Genomic DNA, 20,674 nt, shown 5'->3' with positions numbered 1-20,674 from the left:
GGCTGATTTGCTCTCCCTGTGTCTCCCTCCCTCTCTGTCCCCCTCTCCCTCCCTCCGTGTGTCAGCCTCCTCCCTCTGTCCTTGTCCCTGTGTCTCCCTCCCTCTCTGTCCCCCTCTCCCTCCCTCCGTGTGTCAGCCTCCTCCCTCTGTCCGTGTCCCTGTGTCTCCCACCCTCTCTGTCCCCCTCTCCCTCCCTCTGTGTCCCCCTCTCCCTCCCTCTGTGTGTCACCCTCTCTCACCTCAGGCCAGCTTCCTGGGCACACACTGTTAGCAGATCTTTGAATGGCCCTTGGCTTGTTGATGTGAGTTTGTTTCTGATCTCCAGGCACCCATTGGGTGTAGTGTCTGTGTGTACGCTGCTGCTGTGGTGGTGTGTGCTGCCACTCTTTCACAATGTTGGCTGTTCATTAGCTGCTGTCATGTGCAAAACAGTGCCTTCACCCCCATGTGTTGATGCAAGGCGTCCGCCATTTGCTGGCAAGTCTTTCCTGTGTGGGGACACACTGTTTGTCTGGCTGTGACCTAGGCCATATGGGCAGAGGGCATTGTTGTCTGCTTCTGAGTTGCACTATGTGAATTTTGGGGCCCACCCTCCCGCCATCCGGGTTACCGTGTCATGTGTTGGTGTCTTCTGTGGCCTGTGACTTGACATTGTCCAGCTGGGTGCATGGGGCATGGTGGCGCCAGTGGCATGTGCGTGTTCATGGAGTGTGGTTGAGTCATGCGATAGCTTGGGGTGGTTGCGTGTCTGTTAGTGATTTTGGTTGTGGATGATGTTCCCCCATGTGAGGTGCGTTGTTTGTGTACTCACCCGGGTCTCGGAGTCCTCCTAATCCTTCGACTGCCTCCACCGGCTGTATGGCCATCACCCTCTCCTCCCAGGGCTGGTAGTGTACGGGTCTGCGGGAGGGCCCTCCTCCAGTGGCGTTGGCCTGGTTGTGTTCCTCCAGCATCTTGGCTCGGACCCTCCTCCGCAGATCGTACCACCTGGCTTGGCATTCCTGCCTGGTCCTTCTGGTGTCCGCAACAGCATTAACAGCATCGATGATGGTCTGCCACATGGCTGTTTTTGCTGCCATGCTGGTGTTTCTGACCAATGTTCCAAAGAGCTGTGGCTCGACTCTGAGGATTTCATCGACAAGGACCTCCAACTCTCGGTTACTGAACTTTGGATTCTTGGTAGTGGGCATGGTGAGGGGTGTGGGTGTGGATGGTGGGGGGGTGTGTGGATGGTGGGGGGGGGTGTGGATGGTTGTGGGTGTGTGGGTGTGGTTGTGCAGGTGTGTGTGTGAATGTGATGAGGGGGTGTTTGTGAAGGTGGTTGTGTGAAGGTGTGCAAGTGTAACGTGTGGTGAAGCTTGTAGTATGGTCCCGTGGTGTCTGGCAGCAGTGAGTCTGTTGCAAAGGCTCATGGTTTGTGTGTGTGGGCCCTTTTTATTGGTCCATTGGTGGGTGTGGCTGTGTTTGAAGTTTGGGTGGGTGTGTTATAAGGAGTGGTGGTGTTTAGGGCCTCTGTTTGTTTTTGGCAGTTGCAGGTCAGTGAATGTGTTTTTTTAGTGTTTGTTGGCCATGTTTAGTGGCTTTGTGCCATTCGAATAGTGTATTCTTATGTTGTTTTGTTTTGTCCTGGTTGTGTACGTGCGTTTTGAGCGTGTGTACGGTGTGTACATGGGCCATTTGGTTGTACGGTGCTGTCCTTGTGTGTGGCTTGGTACGACTCGTACATGCGGTTGTGATGTTGGGGCCTGGGGTGCGCTCCGTACTTAGGAGGTTGTGTTGGGGGTGCGACTGGAACGTACTGGGGTGTACATTGCCGGTGGTACGACATGTACAGGGGTGGGGGTACGACTCGAACGTACTGGGGTGTACATTGACAGTGGTACGACACGTACAGGGGTGGGGGTACGACTCGAACGTACTGGGGTGTACATAGACGGTGGTACGACACGTACAGGGGTGGGGGTACGACTCGAACGTACTGGGGTGTACATTGACGGTGGTACGACAAGTACAGGGGTGGGGGTACGACTCGAACGTACTGGGGTGTACATAGACGGTGGTACGACACGTACAGGGGTGGGGGGGTGTACATAGACGGTGGTACGACACGTACAGGGGTGGGGGTACGACTCGAACATACTGGGGTGTACATAGATGGTGGTACGACACATACAGGGGTGGGGGGGTGTACATAGACGGTGGTACGACACGTACAGGGGTGGGGGTATGACTCGAACGTACTGGGGTGTACATAGAAGGTGGTACGACACGTACAGGGATGGGGGGGTGTACATAGACGGTGGTACGACACGTACAGGGGTGTGTACATAGACGGTGGTACGACACGTACAGGGGTGGGGGTACGACTCGAACGTACTGGGGTGTACATAGACGGTGGTACGACACGTACAGGGGTGGGGGTACGACTCGAACGTACTGGGGTGTACATAGACGGTGGTACGACACGTACAGGGGTGGGGGGGTGTACATAGACGGTGGTACGATACGTACAGGGGTGGGGGTGCGACTGGAACGTACTGGGGTGTACATTGACGGTGGTACGACACGTACAGGGGTGGGGGGGTGTACATAGACGGTGGTATGACACGTACAGGGGTGGGGGTATGACTCGAACATACTGGGGTGTACATAGACGGTGGTACGACACGTACAGGGGTGGGGGTACGACTCGAACATACTGGGGTGTACATAGACGGTGGTACGACACGTACAGGGGTGAGGGTACGACTCGAACGTACTGGGGTGTACATTGACGGTGGTACGACACGTACAGGGGTGGGGGTATGACTCGAGCGTACTGGGGTGTACATAGACGGTGGTACGACACGTACAGGGGTGGGGGGTGTACATAGACGGTGGTATGACACGTACAGGGGTGGGGGTACGACTCGAACGTACTGGGGTGTACATAGACGGTGGTACGACACGTACAGGGGTGGGGGGTGTACATAGACAGTGGTACGATACGTACAGGGGTGGGGGTATGACTTGAAAGTACTGGGGTGTACATTGACGGTGGTACGACACGTACAGGGGTGGGGGTACGACTCGAACGTACTGGGGTGTACATAGAGGGTGGTACGACACGTACAGGGGTGGGGGTATGACTCGAACATACTGGGGTGTACATAGACGGTGGTACGACACGTACAGGGGTGGGGGGTGTACATAGACGGTGGTACGACACGTACAGGGGTTGGGGTGCGACTAGAACGTACTGGGGGGTACATTGACGGTGGTATGACACGTACAGGGGTGGGGGGGTGTACATAGACGGTGGTACGACACGTACAGGGGTGGGGGTACGACTCGAACGTACTGGGGTGTACATAGACGGTGGTACGACACGTACAGGGGTGGGGGTACGACTCGAACGTACTGGGGTGTACATAGACGGTGGTATGACACGTACAGGGGTGGGGGTACGACTCAAACGTACTGGGGTGTACATAGACGGTGGTACGACACGTACAGGGGTGGGGGTACGACTCGGACATACAGGGGTGTACATACACGGGTGGGGGTGTACATACACGGGGGTACGTCTCGGACGTACGGGGGCGGGGGGAGTGTTGGGCGCGTATGCAGGCACATGTCTCCATGGTTGCTATGGGAGTTCGGTGCGGATGGTGTTTTTTCCATATGGTTGTAACATCGGACGCACGGGATGGATCGTGATTCCTCGGTCGGACTTCACCTTTCACATTTGTACGGTACATCGTCCGAGGACGTGTCGGACACATTTTCCGACCCGAGGAAGTGTGGGAAATCATTCCTGATGCGGTTCGTATGGACTTTTTACCATGCGAATCGTGATTGCCAGTTCGTACGGCACTTGCACGATTCGTACGGTTAAAAGACCGGATACGAGTCGCACGGGGAATTTTTTTACCGGATCGTAATTGCCATCTGAGGCTTTAAAAAGTCGTTCTACAACATGAGGCACAATCCAAATGACATTTTGAAACAATTTTTCTACAGTCCAAAAAAATCAATGTTCGGATGAAAAATAATGTTCAGTGACCTGTCGAACTTTCTACAGATGGTCAGAAATGTTAATTTTTTAATGTTTAATTTTTTGACTGTAAATGACTATTGCATGTGAATTATAACTTTTGGAATTAAAATCAGTGTGTTTAAAGTCATTTTAATGCCTGAAATGGGTCGAAAAAGAAGCTTCTGAGTAGCAGAAAAAGTCTGTAAAAAAGGCGATTTTGGTCACATTGACGCTTTAAAAAGTAGTTATTCAACATGAGGCACTATCCAAATGACATTTCGAATCAATTTTTCTATAGTCCAAAAAATACATTTTCTGATGAAAAACGATGTTCCGTGACCTGTCGAACTTTCTCCAGATGGTCAGAAATGGTAATTTTTTAATGTTGAATTTTTTGACTGTAAATGACTATTGCATGTGAATTATCAATTTTGGAACTGAAATAAGTGTGTTTAGAGTCATTTTAATGCCTGAAATTGGTCGAAATAGAATCTTCTGAGTAGGAGAAAAAGTTTGTAAAAATGGCAAATTTGGTCACATTAAGGCTTTAAAAAGTAGTTATACAACTTTGGGCACAATCCAAATGACATTTTGAATCAATTTTTCTATAGTCCAAAAAATCCTTTTTCTGTTGAAAAACGATGTTCCGTGACCTGTCGAACTTTCTCCAGATGGTCAGAAATGGTAATTTTTTAATGTTTCGTTTTTTGACTGCAAATGAGTATTGCAAGTTAATTAGAACTCTTGGAACTAAAATAAGTGTGCTTAGAGTCAGTTTAATGCCTGAAATGGGTCGAAATAGAAGGTTCTAAGTAGCAGAAAAAGTCTGTAAAAAAGGCAATTTTGGTCACATTGACGCCTTAAAAAGTAGTTATTCAACATGAGGCACAATCCAAATGACATTTTGAATCAATTTTTCTACTGTCCAAAAAATCTATTTTCTGATGAAAAACAATGATCCGTGACCTGTCGAACTTTCTCCAGTTGGTCAGAAATGGTAATTTTTTAATGTTTAGTTTTTTGACTGCAAATGAGTATTGCAAGTGAATTAGAACTCTTGGAACTAAAATAAGTGTGTTTAGAGTCAGTTTAATGCCTGAAATGGGTCGAAATAGAAGCTTCTGAGTAGCAGAAAAGTCTGTAAAAAAGGCAATTTTGGTCACATTGACGCTTTAAAAAGTAGTTATTCAACATGAGGCACAATGTAAATGACATTTTGAATCAATTTTTCTATAGTCCAAAAAAAAAGGTTTTCTGATGAAAAACGATGTTCCGAGACCTGTCGAACTTTCTCCAGATGGTCAGAAATGGTAATTTTTTAATGTTGAATTTTTTTACTGTAAATGACTATTGCATGTGAATGAGCACTGTTGGAACTAAAATAAGGGTGTTTAGAGTCATTTTAATACCTGAAATTGGTCGAAATGGAATCTTCAGAGTAGGAGAAAAAGTCTGTAAAAATTGCTCTTTTGGTCACATTGAGGCTTTAAAAAGTAGTTATACAACTTTGGGCACAATCCAAATGACATTTTGTATTAATTTTTCTGCAGTCCAAAAAATACATTTTCTGATGAAAAACGACTTTCTCCAGATGGTCAGAAATGGTCATTTTTTAATGTTGATTTTGTTTTACTGTAAATGACTATTGCATGTGAATGAACACTTTTGGAACTAGAATACATGTGTTTAAAGTTATTTTAATGCCTGAAATTGGTAGAGTAGGCGAGAAAGTCTGTAAAAATGGCAATTTTGGTCACATTGAGGAATTAAAATGTAGTTATTCAACATGAGGCACAATCCAAATGACATTTTGAATCAATTTTTCTACTGTCCAAAAAATCAATTTTCTGATGAAAAACAATGATCCATGACCTGTCGAACTTTCTCCAGATGGTGGGAAAAGGTAATTTTTTAATCTTTAGGTTTGTTTTACTGTAAATAACGTTTACATGTGAATTATCACTTTTGGAACTAAAATAAGTGTGTTTTGGGGTCATTTTAATGCCTTATATTGGTTGAAATGGAAGCTTCTGAGTAGGAGAAAAAGTCTTTAAAAATGGCAATTTTGGTCACATTGAGGCTTTAAAAAGTAGTTATTCAAAATGAGGCACAATCCAAATGACATTTTTGAATCCATTTTTCTACAGTCGAAACAATCAATATTGTGATGAAAAACTATGACCCCGGACCTGTCGACTTTTTCCAGATGGTCAGAAAAGGTCATTTTTTAATATTTAACCTTTTGAGTGTAAATGACTATTACATGTGAAATATCACTTTTGGAACTAAAATAAGTGTGTTTAGAGTCATTTTAATGCCTGAAATTGGTTGAAATAGAATCTTCTGAGTAGGAGAAAAAGTCTGTAAAAATGGCAATTTTGGTCACATTGAGGCTTAAAAAAGTAGTCATACAACTTTGGGCACAATCCAAATGACATTTTGTATTAATTTTTTTACAGTCCAAAAAATACATTTTCTGATGAAAAACGACTTTCTCCAGATGGTCAGAAATGGTAATTTTTTAATGTTGATTTTTTTTACTGTAAATGACTTTTGCATGTGAATGAGCACTTTTGGAAATAGAATAAGTGTGTTTACAGGTATTTTAATGCCTGAAATTGGTCAAAATAGATTCTTCTTAGTAGGAGAAAAAGTCTGTAAAAATGGCAATTTTGGTCACATTGAGGCTTTAAAAAGTCGTTATTCAACATGAGGCACAATCCAAATGACATTTTGAATCAATTTTTCTACTGTCCAAAAAATCTATTTTCTGATGAAAAACAATGATCCGTGACCTGTCGAACTTTCTCCAGATGGTCAGAAATGGTAATTTTTTAATGTTTAGTTTTTTGACTGCAAATGAGTATTGCAAGTGAATTAGAACTCTTGGAACTAAAATAAGTGTGTTTAGAGTCAGTTTAATGCCTGAAATGGGTCGAAATAGAAGCTTCTGAGTAGCAGAAAAGTCTGTAAAAAAGGCAATTTTGGTCACATTGACGCTTTAAAAAGTAGTTATTCAACATGAGGCACAATGCAAATGACATTTTGAATCAATTTTTCTATAGTCCAAAAAATCAATTTTCTGATGAAAAACGATGTTCCGAGACCTGTCGAACTTTCTCCAGATGGTCAGAAATGGTAATTTTTTAATGTTGAATTTTTTTACTGTAAATGACTATTTCATGTAAATGAGCACTGTTGGAACTAAAATAAGGGTGTTTAGAGTCATTTTAATACCTGAAATTGGTCGAAATAGAATCTTCAGAGTAGGAGAAAAAGTCTGTAAAAATTGCTCTTTTGGTCACATTGAGGCTTTAAAAAGTAGTTATACAACTTTGGGCACAATCCAAATGACATTTTGTATTAATTTTTCTGCAGTCCAAAAAATACATTTTCTGATGAAAAACGACTTTCTCCAGATGGTCAGAAATGGTCATTTTTTAATGTTGATTTTTTTTTACTGTAAATTACTATTGCAAGTGAATGAACACTTTTGGAACTAGAATACATGTGTTTACAGTTATTTTAATGCCTGAAATTGGTAGAGTAGGCGAGAAAGTCTGTAAAAATGGCAATTTTGGTCACATTGAGGAATTAAAATGTAGTTATTCAACATGAGGCACAATCCAAATGACATTTTGAATCAATTTTTCTACTGTCCAAAAAATCAATTTTCTGATGAAAAACAATGATCCATGACCTGTCGAACTTTCTCCAGATGGTGGGAAAAGGTATTTTTTTAATCTTTAGGTTTGTTTTACTGTAAATAACGTTTACATGTGAATTATAACTTTTGGAACTAAAATAAGTGTGTTTTGGAGTCATTTTAATGCCTTATATTGGTTGAAATGGAAGCTTCTGAGTAGGAGAAAAAGTCTTTAAAAATGGCAATTTTGGTCACATTGAGGCTTTAAAAAGTAGTTATTCAAAATGAGGCACAATCCAAATGACATTTTTGAATCCATTTTTCTACAGTCGAAAAAATCAATATTGTGATGAAAAACGATGACCCCGGACCTGTCGACTTTTTCCAGATGGTCAGAAAAGGTCATTTTTTAATATTTAACCTTTTGAGTGTAAATGACAATTACATGTGAAATATCACTTTTGGAACTAAAATAAGTGTGTTTAGAGTCATTTTAATGCCTGAAATTGGTTGAAATAGAATCTTCTGAGTAGGAGAAAAAGTCTGTAAAAATGGCAATTTTGGTCACATTGAGGCTTTAAAAAGTAGTCATACAACTTTGGGCACAATCCAAATGAAATTTTTTATTAATTTTTCTACAGTCCAAAAAATACATTTTCTGATGAAAAACGACTTTCTCCAGATGGTCAGAAATGGTAATTTTTTAATGCTGATTTTTTTTTACTGTAATTGACTATTGCATGTGAATGAGCACTTTTGGAAATAGAATAAGTGTGTTTACAGTTATTTTAATGCCTGAAATTGGTCAAAATAGATTCTTCTTAGTAGCAGAAAATGTCTGTAAAAATGACAATGTTGGTCACATTGAGGCTTTAAAAAGTCGTTATTCAACATGAGGCACAATCCAAATGACATTTTGAATCAATTTTTCTACTGTCCAAAAAATCTATTTTCTGATGAAAAACAATGATCCGTGACCTGTGGAACTTTCTCCAGATGGTCAGAAATGGTAATTTTTTAATGTTTAGTTTTTTGACTGCAAATGAGTATTGCAAGTGAATTAGAACTCTTGGAACTAAAACAAGTGTGTTTAGAGTCAGTTTAATGCCTGAAATGGGTCGAAATAGAAGCTTCTAAGTAGCAGAAAAAGTCTGTAAAAAAGGCAATTTTGGTCACATTGACGCTTTAAAAAGTAGTTATTCAACATGAGGCACAATCCAAATGACATTTTGAATCAATTTTTCTATAGTCCAAAAAATCTATTTTTTGATGAAAAACTATGTTCCGTGACCAATCGAACTTTCTCCAGATGGTCAGAAATGGTAATTTTTTAATGTTGAATTTTTTTACTGTAAATGACTATTGCATGTGAATGAGCACTTTTGGAACTAGAATAAGTGTGTTTACAGTTATTTTAATGCCTGAAATTGGTCGAAATAGAATCTTCTGAGTAGGAGAAAAAGTCTGTAAAAATGGCAATTTTGGTCACATTGAGGCTTTAAAAAGTCGTTATTCAACATGAGGCACAATCCAAATGACATTTTGAATCAACTTTTCTACAGTCCAAAGAAATCAATGTTCTGATGAAAAATAATGTTCAGTGACCTGTCGAACTTTCTCCAGATGGTCAGAAATGTGAATTTCGTAATGTTTAATGTTTTGAATGTAAATGACTATTGCATGTGAGTTATAACTTTCGGAACTAAAATAAGTGTGTTTAGAGTCATTTTAATGCCTGAAATTGGTTGAAATAGAAGCTTCCGAGTAAGAGAAAAAGACTGTAAAAATGGCAATTTTGGTCACATTGAGGCTTCAAAAAGTAGTCATACAACTTTGGGCACAATCCAAATGACATTTTGTAATAATTTTTCTACAGTCCAAAAAATACATTTTCTGATGAAAAACGACTTTCTCCAGATGGTCAGAAATGGTAATTTTTTAATGTTGATTTTTTTTTACTGTAAATGACTATTGCATGTGAATGAGCACTTTTGGAAATGGAATAAGTGTGTTTACAGTTATTTTAATGCCTGAAATTGGTCAAAATAGATTCTTCTTAGTAGGAGAAAAAGTCTGTAAAAATGGCAATTTTGGTCACATTGAGGCTTTAAAAAGTCGTTATTCAACATGAGGCACAATCCAAATGACATTTTGAATCGATTTTTCTACTGTCCAAAAAATCTCTTTTCTGATGAAAAACAATGATCCGTGACCTGTCGAACTTTCTCCAGATGGTCAGAAATGGTAATTTTTTAATGTTTAGTTTTTTGAGTGCAAATGAGTATTGCAAGTGAATTAGAACTCTTGGAACTAAAATACGTGTGTTTAGAGTCAGTTTTATGCCTGAAATGGGTCGAAATAGAAGCTTCTGAGTAGCAGAAAAGTCTGTAAAAAAGGCAATTTTGGTCACATTGACGCTTTAAAAAGTAGTTATTCAACATGAGGCACAATGCAAATGACATTTTGAATCAATTTTTCTATAGTCCAAAAAATCAATTTTCTGATGAAAAACGATGTTCCGAGACCTGTCGAACTTTCTCCAGATGGTCAGAAATGGTAATTTTTTAATGTTGAATTTTTTTACTGTAAATGACTATTTCATGTAAATGAGCACTGTTGGAACTAAAATAAGGGTGTTTAGAGTCATTTTAATACCTGAAATTGGTCGAAATAGAATCTTCAGAGTAGGAGAAAAAGTCTGTAAAAATTGCTCTTTTGGTCACATTGAGGCTTTAAAAAGTAGTTATACAACTTTGGGCACAATCCAAATGACATTTTGTATTAATTTTTCTGCAGTCCAAAAAATACATTTTCTGATGAAAAACGACTTTCTCCAGATGGTCAGAAATGGTCATTTTTTAATGTTGATTTTTTTTTACTGTAAATTACTATTGCAAGTGAATGAACACTTTTGGAACTAGAATACATGTGTTTACAGTTATTTTAATGCCTGAAATTGGTAGAGTAGGCGAGAAAGTCTGTAAAAATGGCAATTTTGGTCACATTGAGGAATTAAAATGTAGTTATTCAACATGAGGCACAATCCAAATGACATTTTGAATCAATTTTTCTACTGTCCAAAAAATCAATTTTCTGATGAAAAACAATGATCCATGACCTGTCGAACTTTCTCCAGATGGTGGGAAAAGGTATTTTTTTAATCTTTAGGTTTGTTTTACTGTAAATAACGTTTACATGTGAATTATAACTTTTGGAACTAAAATAAGTGTGTTTTGGAGTCATTTTAATGCCTTATATTGGTTGAAATGGAAGCTTCTGAGTAGGAGAAAAAGTCTTTAAAAATGGCAATTTTGGTCACATTGAGGCTTTAAAAAGTAGTTATTCAAAATGAGGCACAATCCAAATGACATTTTTGAATCCATTTTTCTACAGTCGAAAAAATCAATATTGTGATGAAAAACGATGACCCCGGACCTGTCGACTTTTTCCAGATGGTCAGAAAAGGTCATTTTTTAATATTTAACCTTTTGAGTGTAAATGACAATTACATGTGAAATATCACTTTTGGAACTAAAACAAGTGTGTTTAGAGTCATTTTAATGCCTGAAATTGGTTGAAATAGAATCTTCTGAGTAGGAGAAAAAGTCTGTAAAAATGGCAATTTTGGTCACATTGAGGCTTTAAAAAGTAGTCATACAACTTTGGGCACAATCCAAATGAAATTTTTTATTAATTTTTCTACAGTCCAAAAAATACATTTTCTGATGAAAAACGACTTTCTCCAGATGGTCAGAAATGGTAATTTTTTAATGCTGATTTTTTTTTACTGTAATTGACTATTGCATGTGAATGAGCACTTTTGGAAATAGAATAAGTGTGTTTACAGTTATTTTAATGCCTGAAATTGGTCAAAATAGATTCTTCTTAGTAGCAGAAAATGTCTGTAAAAATGACAATGTTGGTCACATTGAGGCTTTAAAAAGTCGTTATTCAACATGAGGCACAATCCAAATGACATTTTGAATCAATTTTTCTACTGTCCAAAACATCTATTTTCTGATGAAAAACAATGATCCGTGACCTGTGGAACTTTCTCCAGATGGTCAGAAATGGTAATTTTTTAATGTTTAGTTTTTTGACTGCAAATGAGTATTGCAAGTGAATTAGAACTCTTGGAACTAAAACAAGTGTGTTTAGAGTCAGTTTAATGCCTGAAATGGGTCGAAATAGAAGCTTCTAAGTAGCAGAAAAAGTCTGTAAAAAAGGCAATTTTGGTCACATTGACGCTTTAAAAAGTAGTTATTCAACATGAGGCACAATCCAAATGACATTTTGAATCAATTTTTCTATAGTCCAAAAAATCTATTTTTTGATGAAAAACTATGTTCCGTGACCAATCGAACTTTCTCCAGATGGTCAGAAATGGTAATTTTTTAATGTTGAATTTTTTTACTGTAAATGACTATTGCATGTGAATGAGCACTTTTGGAACTAGAATAAGTGTGTTTACAGTTATTTTAATGCCTGAAATTGGTCGAAATAGAATCTTCTGAGTAGGAGAAAAAGTCTGTAAAAATGGCAATTTTGGTCACATTGAGGCTTTAAAAAGTCGTTATTCAACATGAGGCACAATCCAAATGACATTTTGAATCAACTTTTCTACAGTCCAAAGAAATCAATGTTCTGATGAAAAATAATGTTCAGTGACCTGTCGAACTTTCTCCAGATGGTCAGAAATGTGAATTTCGTAATGTTTAATGTTTTGAATGTAAATGACTATTGCATGTGAGTTATAACTTTCGGAACTAAAATAAGTGTGTTTAGAGTCATTTTAATGCCTGAAATTGGTTGAAATAGAAGCTTCCGAGTAAGAGAAAAAGTCTGTAAAAATGGCAATTTTGGTCACATTGAGGCTTCAAAAAGTAGTCATACAACTTTGGGCACAATCCAAATGACATTTTGTAATAATTTTTCTACAGTCCAAAAAATACATTTTCTGATGAAAAACGACTTTCTCCAGATGGTCAGAAATAGTAATTTTTTAATGTTGATTTTTTTTAACTGTAAATGACTATTGCATGTGAATGAGCACTTTTGGAAATGGAATAAGTGTGTTTACAGTTATTTTAATGCCTGAAATTGGTCAAAATAGATTCTTCTTAGTAGGAGAAAAAGTCTGTAAAAATGGCAATTTTGGTCACATTGAGGCTTTAAAAAGTCGTTATTCAACATGAGGCACAATCCAAATGACATTTTGAATCGATTTTTCTACTGTCCAAAAAATCTCTTTTCTGATGAAAAACAATGATCCGTGACCTGTCGAACTTTCTCCAGATGGTCAGAAATGGTAATTTTTTAATGTTTAGTTTTTTGAGTGCAAATGAGTATTGCAAGTGAATTAGAACTCTTGGAACTAAAATACGTGTGTTTAGAGTCAGTTTTATGCCTGAAATGGGTCGAAATAGAAGCTTCTAAGTAGCAGAAAAAGTCTGTAAAAAAGGCAATTTTGGTCACATTGACGATTTAAAAAGTAGTTATTCAACATGAGGCACAATCCAAATTACATTTTGAATCAATTTTTCTATAGTCCAAAAAATCAATTTTTTGATGAAAAACGATGTTCCGTGACCTGTTGAACTTTCTGCAGATGGTCAGAAATGGTAACTTTTTAATGTTGAGTTTTTTTACTGTAAATGACTATTGCATGTGAATGAGCACTTTTGGAACTAGAATAAGTGTGTTTACAGTTATTTTAATGCCTGAAATTGGTTGAAATAGAATCTTCTGAGTAGGAGACAAAGTCTGTAAAAATGGCAATTTTGGTCACATTGAGGCTTTAAAAAGTAGTTATTCAACATGAGGCACTATCCAAATGACATTTCGAATCAATTTTTCTATAGTCCAAAAAATCCATTTTCTGATGAAAAACGGTGTTCCGTGACCTGTCGAACTTTCTCCAGATGGTCAGAAATGGTAATTTTTTAATGTTTAATTTTTTGACTGTAAATGACTATTGCATGTGAATTATAACATTTGGAATTAAAATCAGTGTGTTTAAAGTCATTTTAATGCCTGAAATGGGTCGAAATAGAAGCTTCTGAGTAGCAGAAAAAGTCTGTAAAAAAGGCGATTTTGGTCACATTGACGCTTTAAAAAAGTAGTTATTCAACATGAGGCACTATCCAAATGACATTTCGAATCAATTTTTCTATAGTCCAAAAAATCAATTTTCTGATGAAAAACGATGTTCCGTGACCTGTCGAACTTTCTCCAGATGGTCAGAAATGGTAATTTTTTTATGTTTAATTTTTTGACTGTAAATGACTATTGCATGTGAATTATCAATTTTGGAACTGAAATAAGTGTGTTTAGAGTCATTTTAATGCCTGAAATTGGTCGAAATAGAATCTTCTGAGTAGGAGAAATAGTCGGTAAAAATGGCAATTTTGGTCACATTGAGGCTTTAAAAAGTAGGTATTCAACATGAGGCACAATACAAATGACATTGTGAATCAATTTTTCTAAAGTCCAAAAAATCAATTTTCTGATGAAAAACGATGACCCGTGACCTGTCGAACTTTCTCCAGATGGTCAGAAATGGTAATTTTTTAATGTTAAATATTTTGACTGTAAATAAGTATTGCATGTGAATTATCACTTCTGAAACTAAAATAAGTGTGTTTAGAGTCATTTTAATGCCTGAAATTGGTTGAAATAGAAGCCTCTGAGTGGGAGAAAAAGTCTGTAAAAATGGCAATTTTGGTCACATTGAGGCTTTAAAAAGTAGGTATTCAACATGAGGCACAATACAAATGACATTGTGAATCAATTTTTCTAAAGTCCAAAAAATCAATTTTCTGATGAAAAACGATGACCCGTGACCTGTCGAACTTTCTCCAGATGGTCAGAAATGGTAATTTTTTTATGGTAAATATTTTGATTGTAAATGACAATTGCATGTGAATTATAACTTTTGGAACTAAAATAAGTGTGTTTAAAATCATTTTAATGCCTGAAATTGGTCTGAGTAGGAGAAAAAGTCTGTAAAAATGGCAATTTTGGTCACATTGAGGCTTTAAAAAGTAGTTATTCAACATGAGGCACAATGAAAATGACATTTTGAATCAATTTTTCTACACTCCGAAAAATCAATTTTCTGATGAAAAACGATGATCCGTGACCTTTTGAACTTTCTCCAGATGGTCAGAAATGGTAATTTTTTAATGTTTAATTTTTGGACTGTAAATGACTATTGCATGTGAGTTATCACTTCTGAAACAAAAATAAGGGTGTTTAGAGTCATTTTAATGCCTGAAATTGGTTGAAATAGAAGCTTCCGAGTAAGAGAAAAAGTCTGTAAAAATGGCAATTTTGGTCACATTGAGGCTTTAAAACGGAGTTATTCAACATGAGGCACAATACAAATGACATTTTGAATCCATTTTTCTAAAGTCCAAAAAATACATTTTCAGATGAAAAACGATGACCCGTGACCTGTCGAACTTTGTCAAGATGGTCAGAAATGGTAATTTTTTTATGTTAAATATTTTGACTGTAAATGACTATTGCATGTGAATTATCACTTCTGAAACAAAAATAAGGGTGTTTAGAGTCATTTTAATGCCTGAAATTGGTCGAAATAGAAGCTTCTGAGTAGGAGAAAAAGTCTGTAAAAATGGCAATTTTGGTCACATTGAGGCTTATAAAAAGTAGTTATTCAACATGAGGCACAATACAAATGACATTTTGAATCAATCTTTCTACAGTCCGAAAAATCAATTTTCTGATGAAAAACGATGATCCGTGACCAGTCTAACTTTGTCTAGATAGTCAGAAATGGGAATTTTTTAATGTTAAATATTTTGACTGTAAATGACTATTGCATGTGAATTATCACTTCTGAAACTAAAATAATTGTGTTTAGAATCATTTTAATGCCTGAAATTGGTCGAAATAGAAGCCTCTGAGTAGGAGAAAAAGTCTGTAAAAATGGCAATTTTGATCACATTGAGGCTTTAAAAAGTAGTTATTCAACATGAGGCACAATACAAATGACATTTTGAATTAATTTTTCTAAAGTCCAAAAAACCTATTTTCTGATGAAAAACGATGATCCGTGACCTGTCTAACTTTGTCCAGATGGTCAGGAATGGGAATTTTGTAATGTTAAATATTTTGACTGTCAATGACTATTGCATGTGAATTATCACTTTTGGAACTAAAATAAGGGTGTTTAGAGTCATTTTAATGCCTGAAATTGGTCGAAATAGAAGCTTCTGAGTAGGAGAAAAAGTCTGTAAAAATGGCAATTTTGGTCACATTGAGGCTTTAAAAAGTAGTTATTCAACATGAGGCACAATCCAAATGACATTTTGAATCAATTTTTCCACAGTCCAAAAAATCAATTTTCTGATGAAAAACGATGATCCGTGACCTGTCTATCTTTATCCAGATGGTCAGAAATGGTAATTTTTTAATGTTAAATATTTTGACTGTAAATGACTATTGCATGTGAATTATCACTTCTGAAACTGAAATAAGTGTGTTTAGAGTCATTTTAATGCCTGAAATTGGTCGAAATAGAAGCTTCTGAGTGGGAGAAAAAGTCTGTAAAAATGGCAATTTTGGTCACATTGAGGCTTTAAAAAGTAGGTATTCAACATGAGGCACAATACAGATGACATTGTGAATCAATTTTTCTAAAGTCCAAAAAATCAATTTTCTGATGAAAAACGATGACCCGTGACCTGTCGAACTTTCTCCAGATGGTCAGAAATGGTAATTTTTTTATGGTAAATATTTTGATGGTAAATGACAATTGCATGTGAATTATAACTTTTGGAACTAAAATAAGTGTGTTTAGAGTCATTTTAATGCCTGAAATTGGTTGAAATAGAAGCTTCCGAGTAAGAGAAAAAGTCTGTAAAAATTGCAATTTTGGTCACATTGAGGCTTTAAAAAGTATTTATTCAACATGAGGCACAATACAAATGACATTTTGAATCAATTTTTCTAAAGTCCAAAAAATCTATTTTCTGATGAAAATTGATGATCCGTGACCTGTCGAACTTTCTCCAGATGGTCAGAAATGGTTATTTTTTAATGTTAAATATTTTGGTTGTAAATGACTATTGCATGTGAATGATCACTTCTGAAACAAAAATAAGGGTGTTTAGAGTCATTTTAATGCCTGAAATTGGTCGAAATAGAAGCTTCTGAGTAGGAGAAAAAGTCTGTAAAAATGGCAATTTTGGGCACATTGAGGCTTTAAAAAGTAGTTATTCAACATGAGGCACAATACAAGTGACATTTTGAATCAATTTTTCTACAGTCCAAAAAATCTATTTTCTGATGAAAAACGATGATCCGTGACCTGTCAAACTTTGTCCAGATGGTCAGAAATGGTAATTTTTTTATGTAAAATATTTTTACTGTAAATGACTATTGCATGTGAATTATCACTTTTGGAACTAAAATAAGTGTGTTTAGTGTCATTTTAATGCCTGAAATTGGTCGAAATAGAAGCTTCTGAGTAGGAGAAAAAGTCTGTAAAAATGGCAATTTTGGTCACATTGAGGCTTTAAAAAGTAATTTTTCAACATGAGGTACAATCCAAATGATATTTTGAATCTATTTTTCTACAGTCCAAAAAATCAATTTTCTGATGAAAAATGATGATCGGTGACCTGTCGAACTTTGTGCAGATGGTCAGAAATGGTCATTTTTTAATGTTAAATATTTTGACTGTAAATGACTATTGCATGTGAATTATCACTTCTGAAACAAAAATAAGGGTGTTTAGAGTCATTTTAATGCCTGAAATTGGTCAAAAAAAAAGCTTCTGAGTAGGAGAAAAAGTCTGTAAAAATGGCAATTTTGGTCACATTGTGGCTTTAAAAAGTAGTTATTCAACATGAGGCACAATACAAATGACATTTTGAATCAATTTTTCTACAGTCCAAAAAATCTATTTTCTGATGAAAAACGATGATCCGTGACCTGTCTAACTTTGTCCAGATGGTCAGAAATGGGAATTTTTTAATGTTAAATATTTTGACTGTAAATGACTATTGCATGTGAATTATCACTTTTGGAACTAAAATAAGTGTGTTTAGAGTCATTTTAATGCCTGAAATTGGTCGAAATAGAAGCTTCTGAGTAGGAGAAAAAGTCTGTAAAAATGGCATTTTTGGTCACATTGAGGCTTTAAAAAGTAGTTATTCAACATGAGGCACAATCCAAATGACATTTTGAATCAATTTTTCTACAGTCCAAAAAATCAATTTTCTGATGAAAAACGATGATCCGTGACCTGTCTAACTTTATCCAGATGGTCAGAAATGGTAATTTTTTAATGTTAAATATTTTGACTGTAAATGACTATTGCATGTGAATTATCACTTCTGAAACTGAAATAAGTGTGTTTAGAGTCATTTTAATGCCTGAAATTGGTCGAAATAGAAGCTTCTGAGTGGGAGAAAAAGTCTGTAAAAATGGCAATTTTGGTCACATTGAGGCTTTAAAAAGTAGTTATTCAACATGAGGCACAATACAAATGACATTTTGAATCAATTTTTTTAAAGTCCAAAAAATCAATTTTCTGATGAAAAACGATGACCCGTGACCTGTCAAACTTTCTCCAGATGGTCAGAAATGGTAATTTTTTAATGTTAAATATTTTGATTGTAAATGACAATTGCATGTGAATTATAACTTTTGGAACTAAAATAAGTGTGTTTAGAGTCATTTTAATGCCTGAAATTGGTCGAAATAGAAGATTCTGAGTAGGAGAAAAAGTCTGTAAAAATGGCAATTTTGGTCACATTGAGGCTTTAAAAAGTAGTTATTCAACATGAGGCACAATCCAAATGACATTTTGAATCAATTTTTCTACAGTCCAAAAAATCAATTTTCTGATGAAAAACGATGATCCGTGACCTGTCTAACTTTGTCCAGATGGTCAGAAATTGTTATTTTTTAATGTTAAATATTTTGGTTGTAAATGACTATTGCATGTGAATTATCACTTCTGAAACAAAAATAAGGGTGTTTAGAGTCATTTTAATGCCTGAAATTGGTCGAAATAGAAGCTTCTGAGTAGGAGAAAAAGTCTGTAAAAATGGCAATTTTGGGCACATTGAGGCTTTAAAAAGTAGTTATTCAACATGAGGCACAATACAAATGACATTTTGAATCAATTTTTCTACAGTCCAAAAAATCTATTTTCTGATGAAAAACGATGATCCGTGACCTGTCGAACTTTGTCCAGATGGTCAGAAATGGTAATTTTTTAATGTAAAATATTTTTACTGTAAATGACTATTGCATGTGAATTATCACTTTTGGAACTAAAATAAGTGTGTTTAGTGTCATTTTAATGCCTGAAATTGGTCGAAATAGAAGCTTCTGAGTAGGAGAAAAAGTCTGTAAAAATGGCAATTTTGGTCACATTGAGGCTTTAAAAAGTAATTTTTCAACATGAGGTACAATCCAAATGACATTTTGAATCTATTTTTCTACAGTCCAAAAAATCAATTTTCTGATGAAAAACGATGATCCGTGACCTGTCGAACTTTGTGCAGATGGTCAGAAATGGACATTTTTTAATGTTAAATATTTTGACTGTAAATGACTATTGCATGTGAATTATCACTTCTGAAACAAAAATAAGGGTGTTTAGAATCATTTTAATGCCTGAAATTGGTCGAAATAGAAGCCTCTGAGTAGGAGAAAAAGTCTGTAAAAATGGCAATTTTGGGCACATTGAGGCTTTAAAAAGTAGTTATTCAACATGAGGCACAATACAAATGACATTTTGAATCAATTTTTCTACAGTCCAAAAAATCTATTTTCTGATGGAAAACGATGACCCGTGACCTGTCAAACTTTCTCCAGATGGTCAGAAATGGTAATTTTTTAATGTAAAATATTTTTACTGTAAATGACTATTGCATGTGAATTATCACTTTTGGAACTAAAATAAGTGTGTTTAGTGTCATTTTAATGCCTGAAATTGGTCGAAATAGAAGCTTCTGAGTAGGAGAAAAAGTCTGTAAAAATGGCAATTTTGGTCACATTGAGGCTTTAAAAAGTAATTTTTCAACATGAGGTACAATCCAAATGACATTTTGAATCTATTTTTCTACAGTCCAAAAAATCAATTTTCTGATGAAAAACGATGATCCGTGACCTGTCGAACTTTGTGCAGATGGTCAGAAATGGACATTTTTTAATGTTAAATATTTTGACTGTAAATGACTATTTCATGTGAATTATCACTTCTGAAACAAAAATAAGGGTGTTTAGAATCATTTTAATGCCTGAAATTGGTCGAAATAGAAGCCTCTGAGTAGGAGAAAAAGTCTGTAAAAATGGCAATTTTGGTCACATTGAGGCTTTAAAAAGTAGTTATTCAACATGAGGCACAATACAAATGATATTTTGAATCAATTTTTCTAAAGTCCAAAAAATATATTTTCTGATGAAAAACGATGATCCGTGACCTGTCGAACTTTCTCCAGATGGTCAGAAATGGTAATTTCTAATGTTTAATTTTTGGACTGGAAATGACTATTGCATGTGAGTTATAACTTTTGGAACTAAAATAAGTGTGTTTAGAGTCATTTTAATGCCTGAAATTGGTTGAAATAGAAGCTTCCGAGTAAGAGAAAAAGTCTGTATAAATTGCAATTTTGGTCACATTGAGGCTTTAAAAAGTATTTATTCAACATGAGGCACAATACAAATGACATTTTGACTCAATTTTTCTACAGTCCAAAAAATCTATTTTCTGATGAAAATTGATGATCCGTGACCTGTCGAACTTTCTCCAGATGGTCAGAAATGGTTATTTTTTAATGTTAAATATTTTGGTTGTAAATGACTATTGCATGTGAATTATCACTTCTGAAACAAAAATAAGGGTGTTTAGAGTCATTTTAATGCCTGAAATTGGTCGAAATAGAAGCTTCTGAGTAGGAGAAAAAGTCTGTAAAAATGGCAATTTTGGGCACATTGAGGCTTTAAAAAGTAGTTATTCAACATGAGGC

Source organism: Triturus cristatus, chromosome 2_2 (assembly GCF_964204655.1).
Source record: "Triturus cristatus chromosome 2_2, aTriCri1.1, whole genome shotgun sequence".
NCBI classification, from domain to species: Eukaryota; Metazoa; Chordata; class Amphibia; order Caudata; family Salamandridae; genus Triturus; species Triturus cristatus.
Note: the sequence above shows the minus strand (reverse complement) of the source record.